The sequence below is a fragment of the Sapajus apella genome, unplaced genomic scaffold (assembly GCF_009761245.1).
Source record: "Sapajus apella isolate SASKATOON/1434 unplaced genomic scaffold, GSC_monkey_1.0 scaffold1, whole genome shotgun sequence".
In the NCBI taxonomy this organism is placed as follows: domain Eukaryota; kingdom Metazoa; phylum Chordata; class Mammalia; order Primates; family Cebidae; genus Sapajus; species Sapajus apella.
This window is the reverse complement of record NW_022436941.1, coordinates 21,527,420-21,533,632: the sequence shown is the minus strand read 5'-3', so window position 1 is coordinate 21,533,632 and position 6,213 is coordinate 21,527,420. Positions and strand designations below refer to the sequence as shown.

At 36.6% G+C, this 6,213-nt stretch overlaps 1 non-coding gene and 1 pseudogene across 1 annotated transcript; both read left to right on the top strand.

Annotated features, from left to right (window-relative positions):
* Positions 1 to 343: 343 nt before the first annotated feature.
* Positions 344 to 447, top strand: LOC116554304. Its single transcript, XR_004270160.1, has one exon. It is a non-coding gene; the product is annotated as a U6 spliceosomal RNA (small nuclear RNA).
* A 1,288-nt stretch (positions 448 to 1,735) lies between these two features.
* On the top strand, positions 1,736 to 3,720 carry LOC116560271 (annotated as a pseudogene).
* The last annotated feature ends 2,493 nt before the right edge of the window (positions 3,721 to 6,213 follow it).

Sequence of the window (6,213 nt, the reverse complement as noted above, 5' to 3'; positions counted from 1 at the left end):
ATAAACAAAGGACATCTGAATAAAGTATGGATTTTAGTAAATAATAATATATTAATATTGGCTCTTAAATTATAATGAATGTACAAGACTAACATAAGATGTTTATAATAGAGAAACTAGACACTGGGTATGTAGAAACTTTCTGTACTATCTTCACAATTTTTCTGCAAATCTAAAACCAATCTGAAAAATATTTATGTTTTTTAAGGAAGATAATTGTAGGCAGTTAAAACATAAGCTAAATAAAATTGCTCTTTCACAATAGAAACATGAAATACTTAGGACTGATCCTAATAGGAAATTAACAAGACCTATATGATGAAAAGACATAAAACTTCAGAGTGTGCTTGCTTCAGCAATACATATACTAAAATTTGAATGATACAGAGATTAACATGGCCCCTGCACAAGGATGATATGAAGGAAATAAAAATTAAAAAGAAAAAGAAAAAAACAACTTCACTGAGTGATATGAACATTTTTAATAGTACAGCATTTACCTTTATAGAAAACTGAATATCACTAACATGTTGTTTCTTCACAAACTATATAATGTTAATTCAAACCTAAAAGGGGCTTATTCACTGCTGGTAAAATAGTAAAATGTAGTACTATGGCAGTTTCTTAGAATTCATATACATACCTACCTTTGGACCCAGCTTTTTTACTCCTCCCCAAAAGAAATGAAAATACATTTCGTAAGTACAAACACTTGTACTCAAATGTTCATAGTAATTGTATTTGCAATATTCCTCTCAGCGGGGGCTACTATAACAAAAATACCATATACTGATGGCTTATAAACAACAGAAATTTATTCCTCACAGTTCTGGAGGCTGGGAAGTCCAAGATCAAGCAACGGGCAGATTCAGTTTTTGGTGAGGCCCCACTTCCTTGTTCATAGACAGATGGCCATCTTCTTATCATTTCTTCACACAGCAGAAGGAGCAGAGGAACTGGGGGAAAAATCAGAAATATTCATCAATAGATCAGTGGATAAAAATATGGTATATTTATACAAATGGAATAACAACAAAAGGAGAATTAACTATCAATAACTGCCACAATATTGTTGAATGTCAAAATCGTTATGCTGATTGAAAGAAGCCAGATACACCATATGATTTCACACATGAAAAGTTCTAGAAAATGCAAACTAACATGTACTGACAGAGATCAGATCAGTGGTTGCATAGAGCTAAGGGCAGAAGGTGGGGGGTTATATGCAAAGTGGCTCAAGACTTTCTTTTCAAATCTCATAAATCTTTCACCTTTTACTAAAGAAAACAGAGGTGACAGAAATGTTCCATACATGGGGTAATACAACTTTCACAGGGGTTACCCATCTGTCAAATATCACCAAATTTTACCTTTTAAATGTATGCAAGTTATGCATACATTTGTATGTATGTAAGTTATACCTCCAAAAAGTTTTTTAAAATCCTAAATCAAGTGGGGGCCAGATATAGCAAAATAATTTTTTCTTATATGAGAATATAAAAGAAAAAAATTTTTAACCAAAGGTAATGAGTGGGTCCTGTCAAATAAAAAGCAAACCCAGACTGAAACTTTGTTGGAAGGATTATTATAAGAGGAGAAGAGACCCTTTCAATAGGAGAAGGAGAGCTATTGCAATAATAGTAACTCTCCGACCATAATACCTGCATGCTTCTCAAGAGTTAGGTGAAAAGAGTTTTTCTTTTATAGAGAGGAGTAAACTACATTAGAAAGATTTGGAGGTGGACAAGTGGCTAAGAGAATGGGATTAAAGAATGTTTTACCCTGAAGCCAGCTTTCTCTCTGGAGCTGCTGTTGAAGAGGGGTTACATGCTGACTCAGACTGAGGATGGGCCAAGGTCCGTCTGGGAGATGGACAGAATCTTAACCAACATGTAACTAACAAGCATTTTGTTCCCATTGATCATTAGTACAGACAAATTTAGTTAATAATTTATGAGGCAAAGAGTAGGAATTTGGTGTCTGTGTCTGGACTTGTCATAGGTAAACAAGGCACTTTATGTGAGTTTTATTTAAATTATATGGGAAAGGGTGCTTCTTTGCAGCAAGGTCTTTCTGAAACACAAAAAGCTGGGAGATTTCTCCATCTTTGCTCTTTTCCAGGAGCACAGAACTTAGGCAAAATTCAACACTGTCAGTTTCTTCCAGACAAGGCTGCCATGTTGTGCAATTCTAGAGGCATTTTATTGTTTCCTAGATAGGCATGTAAAGCTATGATACTTAAGACTAATCAATTGAACAAAATAAATCTTGAAGGGAATTTGTTACAATACATAGAAGAACCTAAAACATGATAAAGAATGTAATATGCATCAATGAAAAATATCATATACTATTAAAAGTATGACATTGCCAGGACACCTACCTCACACGTGCAAGGGTCACGGGAGCCATGGGGGCTATGGGGAAGAGCCACGTACTGGCCTTTTTCTTTGACCTGGACAATACGCTCATCAACATGGCTGGGGCGAGTGGGAGAGACCTGTTGGAGGTGATAAAGCTCTTTCAATCAAAATATCATTTTAAGAAAAGGCTGAAATCATCTGTGATAAAGTTCAAGTTAAACTCAGGAAGGAATGTTTTCATCCTTACAGTACATGTATTATTGATGTAGGGCTTCAGTTGGGAAGAAGCAGTCCAGGAAACAAAAGGTGGTGCAGCCAACAGAAAATTGACTGAAGAATGTCACTTCCTTTGGAAATTACACATTTACAGCTTATGACACTAGCAGAAGATATCAAAGCCATCTCACCAAACTTTGAAAGGAGGTCTGCCTATTTCTGTTAAGGGATGGGTACAAACAGACCCAGAGGGAGAAGATTGAGGCTTCTGCCTGTCAGTCATATTTCCACGCTATTGTAGGTAGAGAGCAGAGAGAGAAGCCAGCACCATCCATATTTTATTATTGCTACAATCTCCTCGAAGTACAACCTGGGGACAGTGTGACCGTCAGTGACACACTAAAAGCTGACATCCAAGGAGGCCTCAATGCAGGATTGAAAGCAACAGTCTGGATCAATAAAAATGGAATAGTGCCACTGAAGTCCTCTCCAGTTCTGCATTACATGGTTTCCTCTGTGCTGGAGTTACCTGCTCTCTTACAAAGCATATACCACAAAGTCACTATGTCCATTTAAAGCACATAAAAGGGCATGATTATGAACTTTGTGATCAATTTGCAGAATTTGAACTAAGAACAGTTAGGGCAGTCCACTTGACTGCGGTCTAGTTCTAAGAATAATTTTACTTATGATTTAATGACCAATATTGCAAAGGTCCTCCCAACCCTACTGTTTTTAAGTTTTAACAAACGACCATTGACTAGTATTTATATCTGAAAATTCAGATTGCATTAATACAAAGTAGTACAGCCCAGAAAAACTGAGGAAATATAATATTTGTTAGTCTGTGACAGGAGATTTTTAAAATAATTTTATTAATCTTTTAGTATATTGGCTGCATGATACCAAGCAGGCTAGCTTACATGTGGACACACAAATGAAGGGTTTATCTTCTGGCTTAAAACTAGATATTTTTTAAAAATAGATTTTCTAAAGCACAGATTTATCACAGCAACTGAATCTGGTTAATATGAAATTAGTTCTAAATCACATGCAAATCAAGGTATTTCGTCATGAAATTATTTTGTATTTTTTAAAAACATAAACCATATGTTTACCTACTCTGGAGGTACACATTGTTTTCTATTACAAATCTGATTTTTTTGCATAATCCTTTTTTTCACAGAGGAGGACACAATTTTTTTTTTTTTGTGGTATGTGATAGATTCCTCCAGTTTAAAAAAAGAAACTGTTAAAATCTACACATGGTCCACCTTTCTCACCTGTGCACGGTGAGCCTGTAGCTTCCTTGTAGTCTTTACTTCTCAAGGAGATGCTTTTACTGTCCTTTCCCAGACACACAATGGAGTTGAGGGAGCTAGGCTGTCTTGCTGTAGGTAAGTGCAAGCCACATGGCACCAAAAGTCATTTTTCTTCTGTGGATCCATTTCCTTGGTACAGGCTAACCATGCAGCCCCGCTTCTGTTCTCCACTGCCAGTGGTCTCAGCCATAAGATGAGCCTAATAGAAAATTTGGTTTTGCTATGAGTCTATTTCCAGAGTGCCATTTTAATACTCAAGTGACTCTTTCTTAGAGTTACCATCTGCCTCAAATCTCATTTTTCACATTTTGGGATATGTAATTCTTTCACAAATTTCTATGTCTCATTCAGGGTTTACTTGGAGCTTAATTATTAATGGTTCCATAGCAAGGCATCATCTTGCAACCAGAGGTGGTTTCTCTGGACCATTAGGCTACACAATCTCATGATTACACTTACCAAACTTGGAGTAAAGTGCTTGACAAAGAATAAAGGAGGTTATTAAAGTGGTTAATAAATATAATTGGATTGGTTTTTGGTGGGTTTTTCTTTTAACTGTTGTATAATAAACTAGTAATGCAGCTGTACACAGTGGCTCACACTTGTAATCCTAGCACTTTGGGAGGCCAAGGCAGGTGGATCACTTGAGGGCAGGAGTTCAAGGCCAGCCTGGCCAACATGGTGAAACCCCGTCTCCAATAAACATACAAAAATTAGCCAGAAATCACTTGAACCCGGGAGCCAGAGATTTCAGTGAGCTGAGGTACCACTGCCCTCTATCCTGGGCTTACTCTTGATTTTTAAAAATGTGATTGTACCCTTGACTGTCCCAAGCTGTTGTCTCTATAACACTGAACATTTGTGAACAGGATATATTTGAAGTTCCAGATACAGTATCCATATGACCTTGATCATATTTTAGCTATTTAAAAATTAAGTTGGAGAATTTTGGCAAAAGTACTCATATGCAAGTTTGCTCTAATAGACTGGTTGGCATGTGTGATGCTGAGGGCTCATTCTTTCAGCTGTCCCACAGGATGGAAGTAGGCAGTGTCACATTCATTATGCTAAGGGTAAAGGTTCATCCCTCCTACATCATGGTGACAAGTCTCAACAAGATAGCTCCTAGGATTTTTTGGTTTTGTTTTGTTTTGTTTTTGAGATGAAGTTGCCCAGGCTGGAGTGCAGTGTCTCTATCTCGGCTCACTGCAACCTCCACCTCCCAGGTTCAAGTGATTCTCCCTCCTCAGTCTCCCGAGTAGCTGGGATTGCAGGCACGCACCACTATCCCCAGCTAATTTTTGTATTTTTAGTAGAGATGGGGTTTCGCCATGTTGGTTAGGCTGGTCTTCAACTTCTGACCTTAGGTGATCCACCTGCCTTGGACTCCCAAAGTGCTGGGATTACAGGCATGAGCCACCACGCCTGGACTCCTCCTAGGATAAGTGAGCAGTTCTTCAGCAAAAATGACATAGGAGAAAAAAATGGAATTATTTAACTTCCTTGTCTTCACAGTTTGTATTCTACATAGTACAGTAAGACAATATTAAATTCTATTTTCACTGTTCCTCAGAGAAGAAATTTGTGATTATCTATCTTCTGAGTGGAATGTTACTGAAGATATTTTTAAATATTGAAATAAACCTATGATTTTATTAATAATGTTTTTCATTTTAGAATAAGGTTCCTTAAAATTAAAAAATGTTATATGAGTGTTAAAATGAAAAAAAGTATGGTGTTGGGAAAATAGAATATTTGGATAAAAAGCAAGTTAGAACTACACATGACATGAAAAACTAAAACAGGTTACAGAGAAAAAGTTGAATTTAAAAATAATACCACCAGGCCAAGCATGGTGGCTCATGCCTGTAATGCTAGCACTTTGTGAGGCCAAGGCCAAGAGAGCGCTTGAGATCAAGAGTTTGAGACCAGCCTGGGCAACATAGTGAGATCAACATTCTACTTTTTAAAAAAATAAAAATAACAAAAATTTTTAAATGAAAAAAATGGTATCATCTTTTGTAAATTCATAGAAAATATATTTAATATTTGGTTGATATCTCTACAGGAAAGGTCTTTATAACCACAAAGGCAATGCAACAAAAGCATAAATGAAAAATTTTATTTGATTAATAAAACCATAAAATATTTGTATGCCAACACCACTGTAAACAAAATTTTAAAACATCTAATAAAATCTGCTACTAAACCAGGCACTGTGGCTCATTTTTATAAACCCAGCACTTTGGGTGACGGAAGTGGGATGATTGCTTGAGCCCAGGAGCTTAAGACAAGCTTGGGCAACATGGCAA